Here is a 26,180-nt window from a genome sequence, read left to right on the forward strand (position 1 = left end):
GGGAGGGTCCTCACTCCTTAGGGGTGCAGGACTTCATGGATAGTTCTGGGGCACTGGTGAAGCTGCACCTTCTCTGGGAGCCTGATATGTTACCTTCTGCTTTATAGAATCATCTTTATAAATGTCCTTGTCCTTTGCCATTAAAGGCTATTTACACCTTCTAATGTAGTGGTGCTCAAACTGCCTGCTGGGCTCCATCCCAGATTCCTGATTTAGCTGATCTTGAGCTGGGCCCTGAGAATTTAGACTTTTCACAAGTTCCCAGGTGATTTGGGAGCTGGTTCAGGGAATGTAAATGACTGCTCTAATGTGTCTCCTGGTGTCATCCATCAATCCTATCAGTGCTGCTGTGGCTCGACGCTGGTGGGGCCTATCGATATTCTTTTTGAGGCATGCCCCAGTCTATCTTCCTGCAGATTGGCCATGGACTTTCTTTGAGAAACATCGTCAAAAGTGTGAGTAATAAAGGGGGAGAACACCTCAAGTGGACAGAATGCCTTTAGAGCTTGCAGCACAGAGCTGGGGGAACAGGCAGAGCAGCAGAAGGGGGAGAAGGAAAAGCTCCTGAGGTCCTGACTCCCCAACCACTCATTTCCTCTCCACCAGACACTCATGCCCTCATCTCCTTGTCTCTTGTCTCCTCCTTCAGTTGCAGCTGCCCCTTCCTGAGCTGACCCCTAGACCTGGTCCTCAGTCTAGCTGCCATAGAGTTTCTCTTTTCCTTTGATTTCTCCCTCCCATGGAGGTGGGGCCCATGTGGCCAGCAGGCCATTCCCTGTGTCACAGAGAGAAGTGATCACTCCCACAGCAGAGCTGCACAGCACCCCAATTCCCAGGAATCAGGGTCAGGAGAAGGAATTAAAAAAGAGTGAAGACCTTGTCAAGATGGTGGCATAGGCAGACTCCTCCCGTGAACACAACCAGGTTACAACTACTTTTGGAAAAATTACCCTGGAGAGAAAACTGGAAAACTTGATAGAAGGAACCCCTACAATAAGGGACAGTCCTGACTGAGGCAGAAGAGACAAAAATTCCTTCTGGAGAGAAAAAAAGCCACCTTCACAAGCAAAGGAGCTTCACAGCCATTGAGTGGGAACCACCATAAGGTGTGCAGCTCTCCCTGGAGAAGGGTGGATCTGAGCAGGAATACATTACTACAGTAAGCATCTTTCAGACTCAGCACAACTGAGATGAGTGCCTTACTATCTGGCTTTGCTGGCTATTAACTGCAATGGGGGATACCCCGAGAAGAGCTATTGGACAAAAGCCAAGAAAACCCAGCTGTTAAAGGATCCACACAAATTCACCCATCTTAGAGATCAAACTAAAATCACCAGAAAGAAGCCTGCACAGTCCTTTGGTGAAAAGAGGCTCACGTAGTGGGCTCTGGGTGCATCTTGGTGAGAGGTGAGACCTCTCTGGAGACTGAGACATTGGTGGCAGCCACTGTTGTGACCTAGTACAGGTGTGCTGACACAGATGCTGGCAGACAACATTAAAGTTCTTGTCCTGGCCTGTTAGCCCTGGGGTCTGCCACACCCAGTAGGGTGAAAAATTAATCCAGTTTAACCACAGCAGGCAGCCTGCCCTATGGACCAGCTCCACCCCACAGCAAGTCCTCAGGCTGCTTGTTGGTCTGCATAGAGTGGGTGCCTTGATCCTCTATAGGCAAGCGAGTGTGTCTGCCTTGCTGGGGCAGGGCCTGTGTGAGGACCAGGCGAACGGTGTGGGATGTTGGTGGAGAAGTGGGGGCCTTGGCAGTGGGGCAACAGGGTACACTCCAGGGGGTTGAAAAGTGTGCACTGATCAGGACTGTGTTGATGGTGTGTGGGGACCTGGGAGGGGCATGGCTTATCAGCAGCACAAGACCTGTGCTTCACAAACAGCCATAAAGAGGATTTCCCCCACCTTCCAAAGCCTCAAACAATTGGGTGCCCTTGTGCCTAGGGCCAGACCCACTCAGCTGCAATCTTAAGAGAGCTGACAAAAGCCATGCAGGCCTGAGGCCTACAGCAACTGTAAGAGTCTGAACCTAGCAACAAGCTACACTGGGTAGCTACCCAATGAGCAGGAAAATTGCAACAGGAGTGTGCTATTAGACCTTGTAGCTAATGGTGCTGAGGCTCCCCAAACTGGATTTAGAAACAGCTGGTCAGGGAGGGAAAGACTAGACTCCCTGGGTACCGGCAGTAAGAGCAACCCTGCCACAGAAGAAGGACACAAATAGCCCACAAAGGGGTCACTAACAGATCATTTGGGCTGATGACAAGAGGGAAGCACACTGCTGGGCCTCAAAAGGCATCTCTTACATAAGGCCACTTCTCCCAGATCAGGAGACATAGCCAAACTCACCTAAAACATAGATATAAGCATAGAGATAGAGGCATGATGAGGAGGTAAAGGAATACTTTCCAAGCAAGGGAACAAGACAAAAACCCAGGAAAAGAACTAAATGAAACAGAAATAAGCAATCTATCTGACAAAGAGTTCAAACAAAAACTCATAAGGATGCTTACCGATATTGGGAGAGGAATGGATGAACACAGTGAGAATGTTAACAAAGAATTGGGAAATATAAAAAAGAACCAATCAGAAATGAAGAATACAATTCTGGAAATGAAAAATTCACTAGAGGGAGTCAATAGCAGAGAAGAAGGTACAGAGGAACGGATCAGCAAACTGGATGAAAGCCTAGAGGAAATCATTCAAGCTGAACTGATAAAAGAAAAAAGAATTAGACAGAATGAAGGCAATCTAAGGGAACTCTGGGACAACATCAAGGGCACTAACATCTATATTATAGGTGTCTCAGAAGGAGAAGAGAGAGACAAAGGGGCAGAGAATCTATCTGAAGAAATAATAACTACAAATTTTCCTCACCTAAGGAAGGAAATAGACACTCAAGTACAGGAAGCACAGAGAGCACCAAACAAGATAAGCCCAAAGAGGCCCACACTAAGACACATTATAATTAAAACATCCAAAATTAAAGATAAAGAGAGAATCCTAAAGTGGCAAGAGAAGGGCAACAAGTGACATATGAAGGAAAGCCCATAAGGCTATCAGGAGACTTCTCAGCCTAAACCCTATAGGCTAGGAGATAAGGCATGACATATTTAAAGTGCTGAATGGAAAAAACCTACAGCCAAAAATACTCAACACAGCAAGGTTATCATTCATAATGGAAGGAGATATAAAGAGCTTACCAGACAAGCAAAAATTAAAAGAGTTTATCACCAAGAAGCCAGTTGTACAAGAAATACTGAAGGGACTTATTTAAGTGAGAAAGAGAAGACCACAAATAAGGATAAGGAAATTATCATTAAAAAAAACTCCCCCCAAAACAAGCAATAAAATCACTGGTAAAGGCAAAAATATAGTAAAGGTAGCAGATCAACCACCTATGAAGATAAGATGAAGGTTAAAAGACAAAAGTACCAAAATTACCTATTTCAATGATAAGAGGATAATGAATAGACACACAGAAAACAAGACATTATATATCATTTCAAAAACATAAAATGTAGGAGGAGGAGAGTGAAAGAGCAGAGCTTTTAGAAAGAGGTCAAGCTAACGAAACTATCAAGTCAATATAGATTGCTATATATATAGAATATTACATAGGAACCTCATGGTAATCACAAACCAGGACCCTATAATAAATAAACAAATAAGTAAGAGGGAAGAAATCAAGCATATTGCTAAAGAAATCCATCAAACCACAAGGGAAAAGAGCAAGAGAGGAAGAAAGGAACAGAGAAGAACTAGTAAAACACTCAGAAAAAAGTAACAAAATGGCAATAAATACATATTTATCATTAGCTACTTCAAATGTCAATGGACTAAATGCTCCATTCAAAAGGTATAGGGTGGCCGACTGAATAAAAAAAAGACCCATATATATGCTGCATACAAGAGACACACTTCATAATTAAAGACACTCACAAACTGAAAGTGAAAGGAGGAAAAAGCTACTCCATGCAAATGGCAAAAAAAAGAAAGCTGCAGTGGTGATACGTATAGCAGACAAAATGGACTTTAAAGCAAAAATTGTAACAAGAGATGAAAAAGAGCACTACATAATGATAAAGGGAACAATCCAACAAGAGAGTATAACACTTGTAAATATCTATGCACCCAAAATACAAGCACGTAAATATATAAAGCAATTATTAATAGACATAAAAAGAGAAATAGACAATAACACAATAATAGTAGGGGACTTTAACACTCCACTTACACCAATGTATAGATCATCCAATCAGAAGATCAATAAGGAAACACTGGCCTTAAACGACACATTAGACCAGATGGACTTACTAGATATATATAGAACAATCCATCCAAAAACCACAGAATACACATTTTTTTTCAAATGCACATAGAACATTCTCCAGGATTGATCACATCTTAGTCCACAAAGAAAGTCTCAATAAATTTAAGATTGAAATAATACTAAGCATCTTTTCTCACTACAAAGGTTTGAAACTAGAAATCAAGCATAGGAAGAAAATCAGAAAAACAAAAAAATGTGGAGATTAAATAAAATGCTACTGAACAACGATTGGGTCAATGAAGAAATCAAAGAAGAAATCAAAAACTACCTGGAGACAAGTGCAAATGAAAATACATCATGCCAAAATCTATGGGATACAGCAAAAGTGGTTCTAAGAGGGAAGTTTATAGCAATTCAGGCCTACATCAACAAACAAGAAAAATCCCAAATAAACAATCTACCACTTCACCTAAAAGAACTGGAAAGAGAAGAATGGACAAAGCCCCAAATCAATAAAAGGAAGGAAATAACAAAAATGAGAGCAGAAATAAATGAAATAGAGACTAAAAAAACAGTAGAAAACAATAATGAAATCAAGAGCTGGTTGTTTGAAAAGATAAATATAATTGACAAACCTTTAGCTAGACTCACCAAGCAAAAAGAGAGAAAGCTCAAATAAATAAAACCAGAAATAAAAGAGGAGAAATTACAATAGGCACCTCAGAAATACAAAAGATTTTAAGAGAAAAGCTATATGCCAACAAATTGCATAATCTAGAAGAAATGGATAAATTCTTAGAATCATATAACCTTCCAAAACTGGATCAAGAAGAAGTATGGAATTTGAATAGAGCAATCAGTAAGGAGATCGAAACAGTAATCAAAAATCTCCCCAAAAATAAAACTCCAGGACCAGATGGCTTCCCTTGTGAATTCTACCAAACATTCAAAGAAGACTGAATACCTATCCTTCTCAAACTCTTGCAAAAAATTGAAGAGGAGAGGAGCCTTCCTAACTCATTCTACAAAGCCAACACTATACTGATAACAAAACCAGACAAGGACAACACAAAACAAGAAAATTACAGGCCCAAATCACTGATGAACATTGATGCAAAAATCCTCAAGAAAATACTAACAAATCAAATACAACAATACATGAAAAAGATCATACAGTATGATCAAGTGGGTTTCATTCCAGGGATTCAGGGATGGTTCAACATCTGCAAATCAATCAACATAATACACCACATTAACAAAATGAAGAATAAAAATCACATGATCATCTCAATTAATGTAGAGAATGCATTTGACAAGATACAGCATCCATTTATGATAAAAAGTCTAAATAAAATGGTATAGAGGGCAAATACCTCAACATACTAAAGGCCATATATGACAAACCCACAGCAAATATCATTCTCAGTGGAGCAAAACTGAAAGGGATCCCTCTCAAAACAGGAACTAGAACGGATGCCCACTTTCACCACTATTTTGTTTTGTTTGTTTTATTTTTCCTTTTTCTCCTCAAAGCCCCCCAGTACATAGGTGTATATTTTTAGTTTTGGGTCCTTCTAGTTGTGGCATGTGGGATGCCACCTCAGCATGGCTTGATGAGCGGTGCCATGTCTGCGCCTAGGATCCGAACCAGCAAAACCCTGGACCACTAAAGCAGAGTGGGCAAACTTAACCACTTGGTCATGGGGCCGGCCCCTCACTACTCTTATTTAACATAGTATTGGAAGTCCTAGCCAGAGCAATTAGGCAAGAAAAAGAAATAAAAGTGATCCAAATTGGAAACAAAGAAGTGAAACTGTCACTATTTGTGAATGACGTGATTTATACATAGAAAACTCTAAAGAATCCACTAAAAATCTTTTAGAAATAATAAATCAATAAAGTCAAGTTGCAGGATAGAAAACTAGCATACAAAAATCAGTTGCATTTCTATATTAAAAATGAAATAGCAGAAAGAGAAATTAAGAATACAATCCCATTTACAGTTGCAACAAAAATAATAAAATACCTAGGAATAAACTTAACCAAAGAAGTAAAATATCTGTACACTGAAAACTATAAGCCATTGTTGAAAGAAATTGAAGAAGACACAAATAAATGGAAAGATATTCCGTGCTCTTGGATTGGAAGAAGTAACATAGTTAAAATGTCCATACTTCCTAAAGCAATCTATAGATTCAATGCAATCCTTCTCAAAGTTCCAACAATATTTTTCACAGAAATAGAACAAAGAATCCTAAAATTCGTATGGAACAACAAAAGACCCCCAGTAGCCAAAGGAATCCTGAGGAAAAAGAACAAAGCTGGAGGTATCACGCTCCCTGATTTCAAAATATACTACAAAGCTATAGTAACCAAAACAGCATGGTACCGGCACAAAAACAGACATACAGATCAACAGAAGAGAATTGAGTGCCCAGAAATAAATCCACACATATATGGATAGCTAATTTTTGACAAGGAAGCCAAGAGCATACAAGGGAGAAAGGAGAGTCTCTTTAATAAATGGTGTTGGGAAAACTGGATAGCCACATGAAAAAGAATGAAAGTAGACCATTATCTTACACTATGCACAAAACTCACCTCAGCATGGATTAATGACTGGAATGTAAGACATGAAACCATGAAACTTCTAGACGAAAGTATAGGCAGTACACTCTTTGACATGGGTCTTAGCAGCATAGTTTCAAGTACCAAGTCTGATCGGGCAAGGGAAGCAAGAGAAAAAATAAATAAATGGGACTACATCAAACAAAAAAGCTTCTGCACAGCAAAGAAAACCATCAACAAAATGAAAAGACAACCTAACAACTGGGAGAAGATATTTGCAAACTATATCTCAGATAATGGGTTAATATCCAAAATATACAAAGAACTCATAGGTCTCAACAACAAAAAAACCAAAAACCCAATTAAAAAATGGGCAAAAGATCTAAACAGAGATCCTCTAAAGAAGATATACGGATGGCCAATTGGCAGGTGAAAAGATGTTCAACATGATTAGCTATCAGGGAAATCCAAATCAAAACCACAATGAGATATCACCTCACTCTGTTCAGAATGGGTGTAATAAACAAGACAGGAAACAACAAATGTTGGAGAGGGTGTGGGGAGAAGGGAACACTCATACACTGCTGGTGGGAGTGCAAACTGGTGCAGCCACTATGGAAAGCAGTAGGGAGTGTCCTCAGAAAATTAAGAATAAATCTACCATATGATCCAGCTATCCCACTGTTGAGTAATTATCCAAAGAACTTGAAAACACAGATGCATAAAGATACATGCACCCCTATGTTCATTGCAGTATTATTCACAATAGCCAAGACTTGGAAGCAACTTAGGTGCCCATCAAGGGACGAATGGATAAAGAAGATGTGGTATATATACACAATGGAATACTACTCAGGCATAAGAAATGATGAAATCTGGCCATTAGTGACAACATGGATGGACCTTGAGGGTATTATGCTAAGTGAAATAGGTCAGAGGGAGAAAGTCAAATACCATATGATCTCAATCATAAGTAGAAGATAAAAACAATGACAAACAAACACATAGCAACAGAGATTGGATTTGTGGTTACCAGAGGAGAAGTGGGGAGGGAAGATGGTGAAAGGGGTGGTTAGGCACAAATGGGGGGTGATGGATTATAATTAGTCTTTGGGTGGTGGACATGAAGTAATCTACACAGAATGCAAAATATTTTATGATGTACACAACAGAAAAATAAAGTGAAATATATATGAAAAAAATAAAGACATTTAATACAATTAAAAAAGAAAAAGAGCAAGTAGGACTTAATATTTAGCCTTAAGAAATACATGGGGAAACCTTCCTGTAAACATCCAGCTATAAAACAGTGCTATAAATACACTTCTAGAACTAGGACTTTCTGCAGATGGGGGAACGTGGAGGTGCGGACCGCCAATCTTCTCTGAGGGTCTCAGATCTCCCTGGGGGCTGATACAGTTACCTACTTAGTGTCTTCCTAACATTGAGGGTTTGTTCAAGGTCCTGTCTTTCCATAGCATACTGATGCCTCTTAGAAAGATGGACAGGGGTCTGGCCCTGTAGCTCAGTGGTTAAGTTCACATTCTCTGCTTTGGCAGTCCAGGGTTTCGCTGGTTTGGATCCTGGGCACGGACATGGCACCACTCGTCAGGCCAGGTAGAGGCAGCATCTCACAAGCCACAACTAGAAAGACCCACAGCTAAAATATCCAACTACGTAATGGGGGGATTTGGGGAGAAAAACAAAAAAACAAAAACAAAAAAGAAGATTGGCAACAGTTGTTAGCCAAGGTACCAATTAAAAAAAAAAAAAAAAAACAACAGAGAAGGGAGGTCCTTAGACAAGGGACATCGGCACAGAGATGGAGGCACCTTTCAGATTAGGTATGGGCACTTCTGGATGGCTGAGCATGTGGAATGCAAAATCTTATTTAATCCTTCCAACAATCTTACAACACAGACACTATTAGTGACCTCCTTTAACATAGCGGGTTGTGCGAGTCTTAGTGAGGTTAAATAACTGGCACAGGGTCATGTCCCTACGCAGTCTTGGAGCTGTGATTCAAATCCAGGCTCTTGTGATCTATAAGCTCCTGTTCGTAACCTCTGCTACTCTCGCGCTCTCTGCCAGCTTCTGGGGAGAAGGATCCTTGTCTTACTCATCACTGTTCCTCCTGCTCCTGGAGCTGTGTTGTCCAATAGGGCAGCCACTGGGCACGGGTGGCTTCTGAGCACTGGAAATGTGACCAGTTCGAATTAAGATGCGTCGTAAGCATAAAATATGCCCTGGGTTTAGACTTACTATTAAAAAAGATCATTAATATTTTTTATATTTATTACTCTTTGAAATGATAGCATTTTGGACATATTTGGCTAAAAATATATTATTAGAATTAATTAGACCTGTTTCTTTTTACTTTTTAAATGTGGCTACTGGAATATTACACATGTGACTACATCTGTTTCTATTGTATGGCACTATTCTCGACAGTACCTCAATATAGGATTATTGGAGAATTACTCAAATATAAGACCAGTCCATTTGCACGAGGTGTCTCCTTGAGAATCTGAGTTACAAGACTGCAAATCTGCAGCTGAGAAAAATGTCAGTTGGGTGAGAAGAAGAGAGGATAGCAACGGAGAGTGTGTGAGATAGACATAGGAAGAGGAGGTGGCAGCTGATACTTGGTCCTCTTGCCCCTGCCAAGTGACCTAATGAGTCACATGGAATCAGACAGTGAGAGACGGGGAGTGATGGAGAGACGGAGACACACTTCACACCCGCCTCTCGTGCTGACAGTTGCCAGTCCCTACCAGGTCACAGCTCTCAGGGTCTCATTTCTAATCCTCCTGTCCCCAGATTTTGGCTAATGCAGCCCCTAAGGCCCCAAAGCTACAAAAGGATGGCTCCAGATTACCCTGCCAAAAAGAGGTGAAGCCCTAATTTAGAAAGAAAGCTCCCTGGCAGTGTTGGGAAATTAGGTACAACACATGAATCCAAACTGAATCAGCTCACCTATCAGGGGTCCTGCAAGAAGAATCTTGCCATCCCCTGATCTAGCTGCATTTCTGGGAAACTGGTGTTAGCTAATCACCCTCTGTGCAGCCTTTGGACAGGAGTTCAAAGAAACTCCACAGACAGCTCTGAGTTCTCCCTAAAACCCTGAGGGCTCTCAATGCTTTCTATCAAATAAACAGAAAAAAAATTGTTTCTGCATGGCCAAGCAGCTTCGAAAATGTTTACCAGCCCGTCAAAATGTCAGCAGCCACTCCCCTGCTTCCCACTGTCTAAGCAACAAGGTGTCAGAAGGCTTTCTGCTACAGAGCTGGAGACGAGAGCCACTCAGGGCTGAATTTTCTGCTTTTGTGTATTTCTTTACTTCAATCTCATTTCTTTATGTCAAGAACGAGGCTCATATCAAGTTACCTGACTAATAGCTCTCCTTGGAGGCATGGAGGCCTTTGTGGGATCTGAGGAGAGACCCCAGAACACAAAATGTCCAATTTGAAGCATTTGGACAGTTGTTTGGGGTGACAGTGAGGGAAGAGGACCGAGACTGTCCCCCATCACACGCCAGCCTCAGAACAGCTTCCTGTATCTTGATCATCTTCTCAATTCTCATGTAGCAGAGTGGGGTAAGTGCTTTGTCTTTATCTGACAAACCAGGAGACCAAAGTTCCCCATCCTTACATAACTTGCCAGCACCACACATTTTCACTAAAGTCTGCTCGAGCCCACAGCTAAGTTCATCACAGGATGTGTGCTGGGCCCTAGGAAACAGAAGAGGAGCCCTGTCCTAAATGCTGACCCTGACACCAAACAGGGAGCAGGCCTGCGGGAAGCCCCTGCAACAGGGGCACTGGGGTGTGGGACTGACATGAACTGGACAGGGCAGGACAGGCTGCAGAGCACAGGTCCACTTTAAATTCCATATTCCGCAAACCAAATGCTCTTGAGACTGACTGTGGACCACAGAGCTCCAGGCTGAAAAACAGCTAAGAATTTGGGAGCCATAAACTTTATCTGGGGATCTAAATTCATAACCTGTTCTGTAAAATAAGTCAGGAAAAGAAAGAAATCCCAGATACTTCACAACACCCTAGGCTAACTATTAATGAAGATGACCAAGCTAGGGTAATTTTGGCAATGCCTGCTTCAGAAAGATGCCAGATAGGGCTATTTCAGCCTGGTTCTCGATTCTCCCCTGCTATCTTCTAAACTCAGAGCAGGAAGGGCAGGTCTTCAGTATCAGAGAATGTTCCCTGTGCAGTCACTACACTCCTAGCACTAACCCTAACCCTAGCCTTAGCCCTCATCCTGACCCTGGCCCTAACCCACAGACACTGTGTGAACTTCAAGGTGCAACTAATCCTCACACAAAGAGCCATATCAGGAGGGAGCAATTGTTCTTCCCTCACTCTTCCTTTCTAGTAGGAGAAACTGAGGCACAGTCTTATTGAACCTATTTGCCATCCAAGTCATATGAGTTCTGTTTGAGTCCAGATCCTTTTCCACAGGAAATGAAGGAAAGAAGATGACAGAGGCCCTGACCCAGGCACTGGTTCACAGTGTCTGCAGACACGGCATCAGCTCGAGTGACAGGCCCGGATGGGCTGCACAAGGCTGCTGCGCCTGACTGCACACACAGGCTAACCCAAAGCAGGACAATGGCTCAGCCCCTTCAGACAGATTCGAGAGGGAGTGGTAGCCCCTGCAGAGCACGCCATCTCTGACTGGGTGGTTAGAATTCTGAGGGTCAGAGGGTCTATTAAACAGCTGACAGAGAAGATTTTCCCCAGACCTTCTGTCCTACTCTCTGGTCCAGTTCTAGTGGAAGAACGTGGGCACTTCACAGGGCTCCCCTAGACGCTACAACGCCCCTGAGGATACCCCTTCCATGGGGAGTGGAAATGCTTTCCAACGTCTGCCTTCCGTCCCTTCCTCAACAAGGTCTTCCCAATAAAGCCACTCAGACACTCAAATGAGTAAGAGCTGCCCTACAAGGAATGGAAACAACCAGAATGTCCACCAGAGGAGACTAGATGCAGGTCTACACTATATTCATACCATGGAGTGCCAGGCAGCCATTAACAGAAACATGGCAGCTTCTTAGGGACTGAAATGAAGAGTCTCTAAGAAACCTTGTCAAAATAATGAACATTGCACAGGTCAGTGAGTGACGCCTGTTCTCCTATGTCAATAGTATGAATATATACATACACACACATACATATATGCATAGCTACATAACCAGTTAATACTGGTTGCCCCGAGGAAGGGAATGTGATGACTGAGACTCAGGGGAGGAAGGTTTACTTACACCCCACTCTGGATCTACATGTATCTTTTTTATTTTGCTCAGTGTGCATGCAGCACCTATGGAAAAGTCAACAGAAGTGTTCTGTCCTCGCTTTCCTTAAGCTTTTTGCTCACTGGCTGATTCTTCCTCAGAAAGTTGGGGATGCGGGGAGCAGGGGACCTGGAGGATTGGTGTTGGGTCATTGCCATATGACTTGGATGGCAAAGAGGAATATAGATCTTTACTCTCTTACGGAAGCAGAGGACATAATTTAGTGCCACAATAAGCAGAATTGGTGGATTGAATTTGAAAATGGTTAAAATGCCATTATTAAAACAGTAAACTTTGTATGCCCAGAGTTTACAGGAGCCCTGATTCTCAAAATAATGTGGAAGCAAATTTTTCCGGAACAATCAGGTCATTTGACGGCACATTGCATTTACTTTCATAAAGTATTTGACCAAAGAGGAAATTTATTTAAATATGAGATCACAGAGAAAAGAAAGGTGGAGGCAAGACTTAGTATGAATAAAGTATAAGGCTGAATGAACTCATTGACAGCGAGAGCTGACTGTTGGTGGGAAAAGTGCCTGAAGATAGAGTTACGGCACTATCTTTTCTTCTTTGCTAAATAAAGTTAGTATATATTTTTTCATTTGTCATGTGGTTAACAGAGCAAATTACTTTTTAAAATAATCTTTTATTGACTACTTCCAAAAGTCACTCACTTAAAACTTTCTTAATGTATTAATACATTAATGTAAATCTCTTTCAAACCCAGAGGGCAGACAGTGGCAGGTGGTGTTTTCAAATAATACCGTGGTGATATTTCTGGTCCCACATGCTCTTCCAGAACCTTGCCCCTCCCCATCAAGAAGTAAATAGGGGTGCTTTGTCCCACAGCCAAGGGAGCCTTTCCTAGGTCCCCACTGCTGGGTCCACACAGGCCGCATCCACTCCTCCCCTAATCCAGCTCTAGTCACTGAACTAATTTTGGAAGTCTATTAGTTTGCTAGTACACATAACAAAGGATTGCAGATTGAGTGGGTTAAACAATAGAAAGCTATTGTCTTGAAGTTCTGGAAGCCAGAAGTCTGAGATCAAGTTGTTGGCAGGGCCGCACTCCCTCTCAAGGGTCCAGGGAAGAATCTGTTCCAGGCCTCTCTCCTAGCTTCTGAGAATGCCTTGGCTTGTGGCAATGTTAACTCCAATCTTCACATGGAATTCTCCCTGTCTGTGTGTCTGTCTCCAAAAGTTCCCATTGTACAAGGACAATAGTCATATTGGATTAGAGGCCCACCCTACTCCAGGATGGCCTCAACTAATTACATTTGCTACAGCTGTGTCTTCACATAGTCTCATTCTGAGGTACTGGGGGTTAGGAATTCAATATGTGAATTTTAGGGGGACACAATTGAGCCCATAACACAAGTGCTGCCCCAATTCCTGTCAGGAACTGCAGTTCCCCGCTGAGCCCTGAAACCTCAGCCCCACATGGCCCTTACCCCACCCACTTCCCAGGACAAACTCTGATGCGCCTGGTCGTGACAGCTTGGCCCTGGGTCCTACTTCCTGCACCTCTGCCTCACTCTCCTTCCCAGTGCATTTTCCAGTTACCTTTCCCTGCAAGGTAAGTGTACCTGTTTGAGGACCGAAGCCCCCTCAAGACTTCTCAGTAACTCTGCTTGCTGTGGACAGTGCAGGCAATGGCCCCCACTGACTGGTCCTCAGACCATCAGGCTTCTCTAGGCCACACCCACTATTGAACTTCCTTGCTCTCCAATTCTGGACCACCCCACCTCAAGGCAGAGTGCTGCTCTCAGGGACCTGCCTGTATAGGGACCATTGGCTCAGGCTTTGTGCCATCTGAATGGGAAATGCCAGCACTAGTCCTGCCCAGCTCAGTCCCAGCTCAGTCTACCCTGGCTGGGACTAAAGCAGTCACGTCTCTTGACAGATGTGGGACTGGATAATCTCTGCTGATGGATGCCTTGTGTCTCAAGGTTTAAGGGAGCTAAGCGCCTCCATTCATCACTCCGAAGCCTTATGCGTCTGTCCCATATATCAGACACCCCTTGGAGCCTTCTAGACACTTGAAGAACATGAAGCTCTAGGTAACTTTGATTGCATTGTTCACTGAGAGCTGTGTGTGGGTCAGACTGTTCTGAGCGTCATTGCCGCCTTAACCCACTTACTCCTCTTGTCTGCATTCCCACACAAGGAAATTGAAGGGTGGAGAGGTTCGATCTTCAGGTCACAGAGCCCACCAGGGTCAGCCAGAAGTAAGCTCTGAGTGGGGTTGGGCAGGTACCTCTCTCTTCTACATGTTGATTTACTGTTGGCACAAACATCTGTCTAGTCCTTTCTCCCAGTGAAGAGGCCAGGATGAGACTCTCTGAATGCTAAAGCTTTGGGGCTTCACCCTTGCTCCCCTCTCTCCTGATGAATGCATCTCTTCTCACTGACTCTATTTAGCCCATGCAGCCGAGGAGAGAGCGCCTTGTAGCACAGCTCATCGGGCCAGGCTCTGCTCCTTGGACGTGCCACCCTTAGGTGGCAGTGTGTCACTGTCCTGGCCTCCCAGCCTGCAGGCCCACTGTGAAGAAAATTTCTTTCTCCCAGATCTGCAGGGTTTTTCCACATTCAGAGAGACAGAACAGATTCTGAGCCCTCAGGATTAGATTCCTGTCAGCCTATAACAGAAATTCCTCTTCAGGTTGGGAGGTGAGCACAACTTGTAACACTGGAGTGGGAAGGGGGATTGCGAGAACATTACTTAGCATGGCAGGGATGACAGGCAGCTGATGGGAGGGGCAGGGAGGAAGGTGCCAGCTCATCTCCATACAGCTCTGTGACCAGTACTGGGGCTGCCACAGGAGCCCCCAGGTGATGAGCAGTCCCTTGCATTCACACTGTGTGGCTCCTGCCTGGCCCTGGTCTCCAGCATCATGGACAAGCCAAGCAACGGCAGTCAGCACTACCAGCTGACCCAGGAGGGAGTGCTGGCTCTCTGCCAGGCAAAAGGCTGAGTGTTGCAGGCTTGTGCATTATCTCATTTATCCTCACGGCACCTCTGTGAAGTAGGTTCTATTACTATTCCAATCTTAATGATGAGGAAACTGAAAGCCAGAGAAATTAAATCAAGGAGACAGGTGGGAGATCTTAGGTACAATCAGGGAATGAAGTCACCTCTGCCACACAGCAATGACCACGTTTGTGCGAAGCTGAGAGGCTTTGGACCTCTGAGGTCCAAGTCTCAGAGACTCAAGAGCTTGGGGGCCACACTCCTCCCTCCCTGTGGGAGTTGATCTTTTTCCTGGGATGCTCCAGCACGTGGCTTTCAAGGAGTTTGGGTAAGAGTGGGAGTCACTTTGTTCTGCCCTTGACTCCCCGACAGCCGCCCTTTATCAGAAAATAGTCTGCCCGTGAGGATTTTGAAAATCAAACATAATCATCACATTAGACACAGAGTGAGGAACTGGACCGATCTTGACTTCTCAGATGCAGTTGGTCTCTTGAGAATTGGGTAGGATAGGACCAAGGGCAGAGAACAACGAAAATCTAACATATCTGAAAAATCTGTGAAAAGCTAATGCAATATGATTTTCTAGAAGACTCCTTTTTAATTCATGAGGGACTGAAGGCATGCAGATGACTCCTGTGAACATTTGCTTTGAACACTGATGGACATGGAATCAGAGCCCAGTCCCTGTTCCAAAACACAGGCCACTGAAATTGCCACTGATAGGAAAGGTGTCTTTTCATTTGGCCATCAGAGATACGACCAAAAAACAAAATCTGACTATTTTTGGTAAAAAGGACAACACATTTAAATTTGTACTGACATGAGAGTGAACAGTCTGGGAACCTGGCCCGCCAATGGCTTTGGTAAGGATACTCAGGGAGTCAGCGCACGAGCTCTGGGCAGCTGCAGTGCCTGGTGGAGCATCGTCAGACTGGAAAGGACAGACAGTGGGCTTGGTGCCTGCCTCTTGACTAGAGGGTGGTCCTGGTGGCCACAGAGGTGGATGGGTGGGTGGATGGATGGCAGGGCACATGCAGCAGCATCTCCAGGCCCTGCTCAAACATCACTGAGTCACATCAGGTGTCTGTGGGTGGTCATTACCAAATGCTAATGACTCTGTCCAGACATGGACTCCCATGGCTGTGACCTGATAAATGGGCCACATGGCCTCCTTTCCCCTCCTCCCGCCTCTTCATCTAAGACTGCTGAAAACATTCACGTTTCTCCATGTGTTGCCTGTTATTTTCCTCGTCTGTCTTTGTCACTAGCAGTTTATTTTCCTTTGTTAGAACGTTTTGATTTTTCAGAGCACACTAGCCAAATGCCTTGAGATGCTGTGAGCTAGTGAGTTTGCATTGGAACAGCTCTGCTCCAAGCCCGTTAGCTACAGTTGCTAGGCTGGCTTCTGCTGCATGTCACAAAGAGCCCTGTGAAAGCCTCAGTAAACACTATTAGCCCTAAACAAATGATGATAGTGAAATCGGCTCTAAGCTGCGGGCTGATGGAATGATATATTCATTGTGCTGGATAAGAACAAGGAAACAGAACTGGACACATGCCGCATTTCATAGGCAAGTGGAGTTATGCAAAAACAACATGGGGTAACAAATGCCTTTTTGTTTCCTAGAAGCTGTCTGTTTCAGCAGGGCAGGACTCAGGTGGTGCTGCCGGCTCTTCTGTGAGCCCATACATGCAGACATGAGGTTGTCGTACAGCTGTCTTAGATTCCTCCTTCTGGCAGCTTCCTACACCTGCTTCTGGTGTTTGGAGGCTGTCAAAATGCTCATAGAGAGCTGAGGAAATTCGTTTAGAAGTGGGCAAATTGGAAATGGCCCGAGTGTCAGGGATTTCTGAATTCTTCCAGTGGAAGTGGCATTCAGATGAGCATCCCAGCTGAGGGAGGATCATGGGCCCTGTTTTATCTTCCTCAGCATGGCAGGCCCAGGCTGAACTTCAAATCTGTTGAAATATTGATGATAAAAAAGGACAATATTTTCCACGAATGATCTTACTGGGAATTTTAGAAAATATTGAGGACATAGGCTGAAGAGTAATCCAAATGCACAGACCCTACAAGCAGAGAAGGAATCAGGACTCTCGTACCTTGTTCATTAAAAGAGAGGTCACTATTCTTTCATATTTTCCATTGAAAACTGAATAACCTGGTCTGTTCATTGGCCTCCACACCCCTTTCTTCAGAACACTCTGTTGTTCCTTACTCTGTAGGAGTTGTAATCTGGAGATAAATATGAGGATATATTGGAATCCCCAATGCATTTTTTTCTCAGTGGGACACAAATTCTGGAGGGCAGGATCGATGCATTTCAAAGTGTGTCTCTCAGGCCTAAAGTTCCTAGACCAAGGAATTTGGAGAGTCAGTGTCTTTCCTGGATTAGACATCAGTGACTGACTTTCTGACATATGGTCCCCAATGACACAGTAGATAGAAGTAGTAGGTAAAATACCCCCACTCCTATAACCTGTGGCAGTGCCGTGTGGGGGATGCCATAGGATCTTGACAGATCCAAGATCCCTGCAACATTGACCTGCAATTCTGTGGTCTTCTTTTGCTACTTCCTTTGAAGTTTCCTCTATTGAGCTTCCTCCTTTAGAATTATATAACTTCTCAGACTTAGATGAAAACCTCAAGCTTATCCAGCTGGGGTATATGAGGCCATTGAGGCTTCTATATCACATTCCTGCTACGTGTGCACACAGCCTCTGCTTGAATACATCCAATGATGAACTCACTTTCTACTGAGATAATTTAGCTTACCATTCCACTTCTCTGGCTCCGTTTTACATTGAGAATAAATACGTTCGCTTGTGCCTTATACTCAATGGTCTTTACCCTTGAGATAATGGTTCCAGCCTTTGAGATAATAGAGATCAAGGTAAGATTACTGTCTTTTTTCCCCCTCAGTCTTTAGTCATTTGGAGGGCAAATAAAAATGATTCAGAGAGAATTTGGATCAAAATCAACATGAGATTTACTTTATATCACTGCTCTTTTGGTCATGACACATCCCTTGTAGTCAGGTAATGGTATAGCTTCCTTTTTGTCAGAGTTTACAATGATGTCAACCACATGGATCCCTGGGCATTGTTAAGAGTGGCCATCTTCCTTCAATTTCAAATGTCTCTCTGTTTCTTAAACCCTCCGGATTTTAGGTGTCAGGGAGACAGAGCTGTACTTCTCTTGGGGTTGCAACTAAGGAAGTGGCTTCTGAAGCCATCCTGTGAGTCAATAATTCACTCTTACAGAACACACCACTATGTTCCAATTGAAAATTACTGAATATTGAGTACTAGAGAATCAATAGCAGGTTATGGTCCTTGAAGACAATGATTCTATAGTCTCTTGAGTCTTCTTTCCTCTTTGCTCTTCATCACAATTCCTGCAAATCTTTCACATGTAGCACAACTGGGAGCTGCTTCTTACTAACTTTTTCCCTTGAACTTGTTCCATTTGATTTAGATGTCTCCAAAGTGTGAAATTAGAAAGTGTACAGAATGATAGTCCAAGTAGGGGCTGATGAGTCCCAAAGTTCTGCTTAAGCTTTCTTTCACTGGCATATTGTTGCTGCCAAATATTAAATTATGATGTTACCACCTTACAAGGCACTGAGCATCTGAGCCAAGGGAGGTGAGATTTAAAACAAGAAAGTTCACACCAGGGGAAACGGCAATTCTGAGAACACTGCTGAAAGCCATGAGGGTATTAGCAAATCCCAGCTCAGTTGCTGCCAAAGGAGGGGAGGGATCCATGTTGGTGAGTTACCCAACAGGTGCCAGGCACTGTGCTAGTCACCTCATGCCCTTAGTTGGTGTATGTACACAACCACAGTGTGAGTGTGGTATTGCCATCTCCATTTTACGAAGGAGGAAGTGAAGTGCAGAGAAGATAGTAACTCTCCCAAGGTCATAGCCCAGATTCAAACTCTATTGGGCATTGCTTTGAAAGACTGCATGAACATTTAAAGTATTTTGAGTTATTTTTGGTTGCTTTGCTGAGCTGTGTTTTATTTACTAGGGTACCATCCTCAATATGGGGCTGCTTGAGACGGGATGAGATTTCTTAGCAACATTTGCTTCCCCAGGTCCTACACTGTTTTAGAGCCATCTTCCCATGAATGGTTTCAGAAATCTGTCTTAAGATACTTCTGTAGAATAAGGAGGCCAAGATCCTACCCCAAACCATTAGAGATCCATTGAGGGTTGCAGTTTTCTAGTCAATATGATTTTTCTACTGATTTTTCCATCTCCATTCTGAAACTTTGCTCCTGTGAGTGTGAAATTCTCTCCATCTGAATTCAACTAGAAAGTTGATTATTGTGCCTCTTTCCCTTTCTTTCCAGGCAAAATGTCACTAAGAGAAGGCATTGTATAGAGAATATTTTGCTGAAGGTTGGGGGCAAATGGAGGTGGTTGGTGACGCTATATCACAAGGCAGCCAATACTCTACATTTTAATACTGGCCACCACTACCCTTAGAGGTCTGTCAGCTATCCCTGCTGCCAAGAATTCCTCTCCAGCTGTGTTTCTCCTCAAGCCCTATCACCAGAGATGAATTATTTTCTTCCTAATCATTCTTTTAAATGAACACAAACCTTTCAGAAGCAAAGATCCACAAAGAAAGAATATAATGAAGTGTGGCTGTTACATATCAGAGTAGTAAAATGTGGATTTCTGTCATTCTCTTAAATTCTCTATGCTTTATAATTCTTCTCTAATGAATATTTATTGCTTTCATTGCAAGGAAAAGGAGAAAAAAGGAAGTATTATTTTTAGTTTAAAAAGAAATAATGTAAAAGAATTCTTGTTTCAAGGGAACTGAGCGAGGAATAATTTTTCTTACCTTGCTGTTCATCGGTGGCTCTTCTGACTGCAGAGCATTCCATGTTTCAATCTTCTTTCTTTTAATGTTTGAGGAGAGTAATCTAGTAGGGGGTCTGATAAAAGAATTTTAAAAATGGACTTTTAGATGTGAAACCTTACATACTCCTAGAACAGAACCATGCCAGTTCAGCTAGTAATTGCTCCAGACTTCAGGGAAGACAAGACTTCCCCACTCCAGAAGATGAAGGGTTCATCAATCGCAAAATCTGTTTCACTGATTAGTGTTTAGAACTGCTGGTTCTTTTCTCCTTCTTTTTAACCTAACTCCTATGAGGATTCAGATTCTCTGGTTACACGCTCAGTAGAGAATGACAGCAGTGCCTGGTCGTTTAAGTTTTAAGATCTGATGCTCAGGTTGCATGTTTCTGGCTCCTTACCTGGAGTCTGAACCCGGCCAAAACATCCCTGGACTGGGGACCCGAGGTTCAGAACAACCTGTGGCAGGCATCTCAGGCTCTTTTGCAGCAAAAGGCTCAGGATTTTCTTAGATGTTTTCTATGAGCATTCATTTCCTGCCTGCACCTGAGGCTTGGTTCTGCCTCTCCTTGCGAACCTGTTTGTCCTCTTCCCATGTGGAGTTCACGTTTGGCCTCCTCTCCTCTGGACTGGGGAGGCAACATCGGCATGCTAGAAAGATTTCCAGAGTGGCAGAGAGACTGGGATTACTCCACGTTGGCTCAATTCCCATATAACCAATGAGTTTTAACTACTCAGAGCCTCAATATCCTCAGCTTTAAAATAATTTTGTGGTTATTAGGAAGACTGTACAGCACCTTGGTTACACATACAATAAAAAGTAGATGGTATTTATTTTCACTCAATCAAGTTTCCCTCAAGGACTTTGATATGAAATTGAACTGTCAGTTTTTCCTACTTTGCGCTAACTTTGATATATTACCCTGCCCTGGGCTGTTATTGGAGACACACTCTTGAATCCTGTCTGCTGACTTACGCCTCTCCCAGCCTGCATAGGCCCCATAAGAGGGAGATTGATATCCAACCATTTATTATTCCTCACAATTGACCATGGGGTGCTGAGAGCACTCGAGGAAATTTTGAAGCATATTGTACTCGGGTCTAGTAATAAAAGGATTTTTTCCCTCTTTTCAAGATTAAATTTTATAAGAAATACCATTGATTCTTTGTGTAGAAGTCAAAAAGTAATTTTAATTATTATAAAATGAAATATATAACTGCCACATTTTCCAGTCAGTAAATTATCTCCTCAGAGGCAAAGCTGCATTGAAAGTCTTATCCTAGTCAGAAAGTGTGATGGTGAGAATATCATTATTTCTTGATGCACTGGCCTGGGCATTAGTTAATTTTGTCAGAAAATCATTACGAGAAAATATCTTCTTTATGAAATGAGGCTGGTTATGATACAATGTGTTTTATTCCTTGTCTCTTCTTAATCATGCTAAGAAGGTCTTCAAACATTTTCATATTCAAATATAAATTGTGATATGTAAACTATTTACAATGTGGTAAGGGCAGTATCTATTTTTTAATTTTAATGCATTTCACTGGTAGCAGCAGTATTTTTAAAGTTAGTTCAACCAAAGTGGCTTCAAATCTCTTCTAGGAAAGCATGCTCAAAATTGAGTAAACATAGAGTTGCCTCGAGGAGTCTATGATGATCACAAGAGTACATGCATTCCCAAGGAAATTATTGGGAAAAATACTCAGTTCAAGGTATCCATACTTGTACAACTGGGGAGATCTTTGTAGTGTCCTTAATTATTGTTTGACTTGCCACATTTTAGGTCGTTACAGTAGTCCCCCCTACCCACAGAGGATACATTCCAACACCCCCAGTGCATTCCTGAGACTGCAGAGAGTACCAAACTTTATGTATACACTGTTTTATCCTATACATGTATACCTATAATAAAGTTTAATTTATCAATTAGTCACAGTAAGAGACTAACAACAATAACTAATAATGAAATAGAATAATTAATAATATACTGTAATAAAACAGCACAGATCTTAGCAACCTTAGCCTACTATGCTTTTTCTTTCCGTATTAGGTCAAGTAATTTCACCTTTTCACTTAAAGGAAGCACTTTACAGCTTCTCTTTGGCATATCCCAATTGCCAGCATCACTAATCTTGTGCTTTGGGGCCATTATTAAGTAAAGCAAGACAAAGTAAAGTAAAACACAAGCACTGTGATGCTGAGACAGTCTATCTGATAACTGAGATGGCTACTAAGTGATTAACAGTTAGGAGACATATATAGTGTGGATCTGCTGGACAAAGGGATGAGTCATGTCCTGTCCTGGGTGGGACAGAGTGGGATGGCATGAGAGTTCATCATGCTGCTAAGAATGGCATGCAATTTAAACTTATGAGTTGTTTATTTCTGGAATTTCCCATTTCATATTTTCCAACTACAGTTGACCACAGGTAACTGAGACCATGGAATGTGAAACCATGGGTAAGGAGGAACGACTGTACTTTCCTTTTCTGGTGTGCAGAATAAAATATAAAAGTAAAAGTGTGTTCGTTGAGACAATTCAGACAGTTTGATCCTATTCATAGAAAGAGTAAGTAACACTCTTGAATGTTAGACTAGGAAAGACTCTCAGACATCTTTTAGAATCCAGCTCTACCACACCTGCCCTGAGTCAACACACATGATTATTGTACAAATGAGGACATGAAAACACTGGGGGCTGAAGAATGAAGAGACTCTCCAAAGTCATCTAACTCTAGACCCACTCCGTTGCTGACTCAGGTGTGTCCCTGCTGGTGGTCCACGTTGTCCTAGGTCTTCACCTGATTTGACTGTCTTCCTCAACTCCTCCATTCATTTCATAGGATTTTGGTTTAAAATTGAGGATATTTTCCTGCAGATATTTATAATAAAGAATCAGTGTGAGAGTGATGGGGTTAATGAATAATCTGTTTAACTGTCAAAAGGGTTATTTCCTAAATGTGATAGGAAAAGGAACACAAAGGTTTCATCAGTGTTCTTCTGGGTACCTTCAAACATTGCTCAGAACCATTAATTGTGAGCTTGATCGTGCCTCTTGAGTTCTGTTGCCTCAAAGATGGTTTCCTTCTATGATGCTGTTGCAGTTGGGGCTCCATATGGCTCAGGAAATGTTTTCAGAAAGATATACCTGATCCAATGTGCTGTTTGGGTCTCAGGGATATCATCTCTGAAGAGCGGGACAACTCTAAAGGATGGTAGGAAACAGAGTACCATTTTCAAAGTCACAGCCAGAGGTTGTGAACTTGAACCGTTTGTTCATTTATCCTTTTCTCCATTCAGCATTGATGATTTCTGACCATGTGTCAGTCACTGGACTAGGGGCTAGGGATTCAGTCAGCAACATAGACATAATCCAATTTTTCCCCACATTCGTAGGTAGAGCTGTGTCGGTTGGTGGGTATGACAGATGACTAACCAGTAATTAGTTGTGTGATAAGTAAGATCAAGAAAATTCAATGTCCTGTGGGAATATGTGAAAGGGGTACCTAACCTGAGAGTAGGATAAAGTCACAGTAAAACCTGAAGGATGAGTGGGGATTGGGAAGGGAAAGCACATGAGGAAGAGTGTGCCAGGGGAAGGGACACTACATGTGTAACAGCCCTGCGACAGCAAGGTGGATTCAAGGAATTCTAAAACTCCCGTGGTGGAGTGTTCAGGGCTACAGGGAGAGTGGCACATGGTAAGCTGAGAGAGGTGGGCCTTTTGAATTGAATCACCAGTCCAGCCTTTATGATACAAGATAGGGCTTACAACATTGCTGGTACTATGTAGACGCTTCCAAAATCACTTAAAATGTTATTGGGAAGGAAAAATTGCCATCCATAGAACAGAGCAGCACAAGGAAAATGATACGAGGTGACAAAATGTTTAGCAGAAATGGAAAACATTCTAGTGAGAAGTCAGCATGTGGAGAGAGAGAGAGAAATCAGGGATGATTCCGAGGAGAAAATGTTTTAAAATTATATTTTAAGATTGGCTGTAAATGGCAGAAAAATACGACAATATGTAGTTTAGTTTTTCATTGAATAAGAATTCTTCTAGAAGATGGATGGTGGTTGCTGATATTGGTCCAATCTCTTGGTGACCTCAGGGTCTGTCTGTGTCTTTGCTATTCCTCAACATTTCTCTAGGATCTTCTGCGGGTGACCAGGGGGGTCATCTCCATTTATGAAGCATCAGAGGCACTTTTGATAGCACAGCCTGAAGGGCAGTGTTTCTCATGGATCACAGTATTAGAATTACTGGGTGTACTTTTTAAAAATGCAAATACCGGAGCCCTAGAACAACCCCACTAAATTAACAGGAATAGAGCCCTGGAATCTATATTCACAACAAGCTCCCCAAATGCTTCTTAGGTCCACACAATTTTGAGAAATATTGATTAGGGCTTTAGAGTAAATGTGCTTATGTATATTCAGGGTGAGGCATAAAATCGGCCACGATAGCACCATATCTGGATGTGACCAAGGAGCATTTCAGAGTTGATTTAGTGAGAAAAGCTGTCCTGTCTAAGGCATTGACCCTCAACATGTGTTCTGGGGACTGGTTGCCTGCAGGATCTGTTTGTTACCAGTGTGCAATGCCATAAGGAACTTCTGCCAGAATATAATACAGTCATTTCACTAAAGATACTGTTTAATTCATCTGACTTTTTATTTTTTTATTTTTTAACAGGCAAAACTTTCTCAATGAAGGAAGCAGTATATTGATTTACTTTCTGGCACAAGTTGTTTATTGCATTGCAGATGGCTCTTTGTTTAGCTCTAGTCAAAGGCACAATATACATGTGGTCTTTTCAAAGTCCTAAGAAAATGTTACTGTGGAAAAATGTGTGTGTGAAAAGTACTTTGGGAAAATGGCTCAAAAACATGAAAAGAGATTCCAAAATCAAAATTAATGAATGCTTTATTCACAATAACCAAGAAGTGGAAGCAATCCAACTTCCCATCAATGGATGAATGGATAAAGATGATGTGGTATATATATACAATGGAATACCACTGAGCCATAAAAAAGACAAAATTGTGCCATTTGTGACAACATGGATGGACCTTGAGGACATTATGCTAAGCAAAATAAATTAGACTCTATGATTTCACTCATATGTGGAAGATAAACAGACAAAGACAGAGATAAGAACAGATTGGTGGTTACCAGAGGGGAAGAGGGTGAGGAAGCAAAAAAAGGGTAAAGGGGCACATATGTATGGTGGCAGATAAAAACTAGTCTATTGGTGGTGAACATGATGTAGTCAACAGAGAAAATGAAATACAGTAATGTACACATGAAATTGACACAATGTTGTAACATGATGTGACTTCAATAAATAATTTTAAAAAATTGAAGAATGCTTAACTGCCTATAAAATATAGCTGTGACACAGCCAGTTAACTGTAACTCAACTCATAGAACTCTATATCAATTATAATTAATGTGGGATGGGGGAACACTTCAAGATGTTTGCTGTGTGTTAGGTGAGGTCCAGAGACAGACAATGCCCGAGGTCCCCAAGTGGCTTATGAGGGCCCAGTCCACAGTTCTATTTCCCAGTGGGCAACAGAAGCCGCATAGTGGGCTGCTACTCTGCTCTGATTGGCTACTTGGGAGAAGCTTTTGTTTTTCAAGAAATAATATGTCAAAAATTAAACTTTATTCTCAGGGAAAATGTCCATGCTACTCAGGGAAGCAGACACTGTGAAGAGTGGAAAAGTTGTTTCCAGTCTGGGATAATTGGGGATCACATTGGCTGAGAGACCCTTCAGGAAGGAGCTAAGTAGCTATTCTCCAGGGGCTGTGCAACCTTCCGTATGAAAAGGGGAGAAATGCCAGATGAGGAAGTAACCAAACCTTTGCTATTACAGGCATGGCTCTGGGACTTGTGACATCCATTGATAGGGGATCCATGGGACACAGATAATTATAGTCATGGCTACTGTGTACGGAGACTTTTCAAAACTTTCTAGGCATTTTACGTGCAATATCTTGTTTAATCCTTGCAACAACTTGGTGACCAGGTATTGGTATTTCATATTACCTCTATTTCACTGATGAGGAAACTGTGACTCAAAAATTAAGAAACTTGTCCAAGTTCAAAAGTGTACCAAGTGGCAGAGACGGAACTAGGACCTACATGTGACTCACTGGGGGACG

The sequence above is a fragment of the Equus quagga genome, chromosome 8 (assembly GCF_021613505.1).
Source record: "Equus quagga isolate Etosha38 chromosome 8, UCLA_HA_Equagga_1.0, whole genome shotgun sequence".
Taxonomy (NCBI): Eukaryota; Metazoa; Chordata; class Mammalia; order Perissodactyla; family Equidae; genus Equus; species Equus quagga.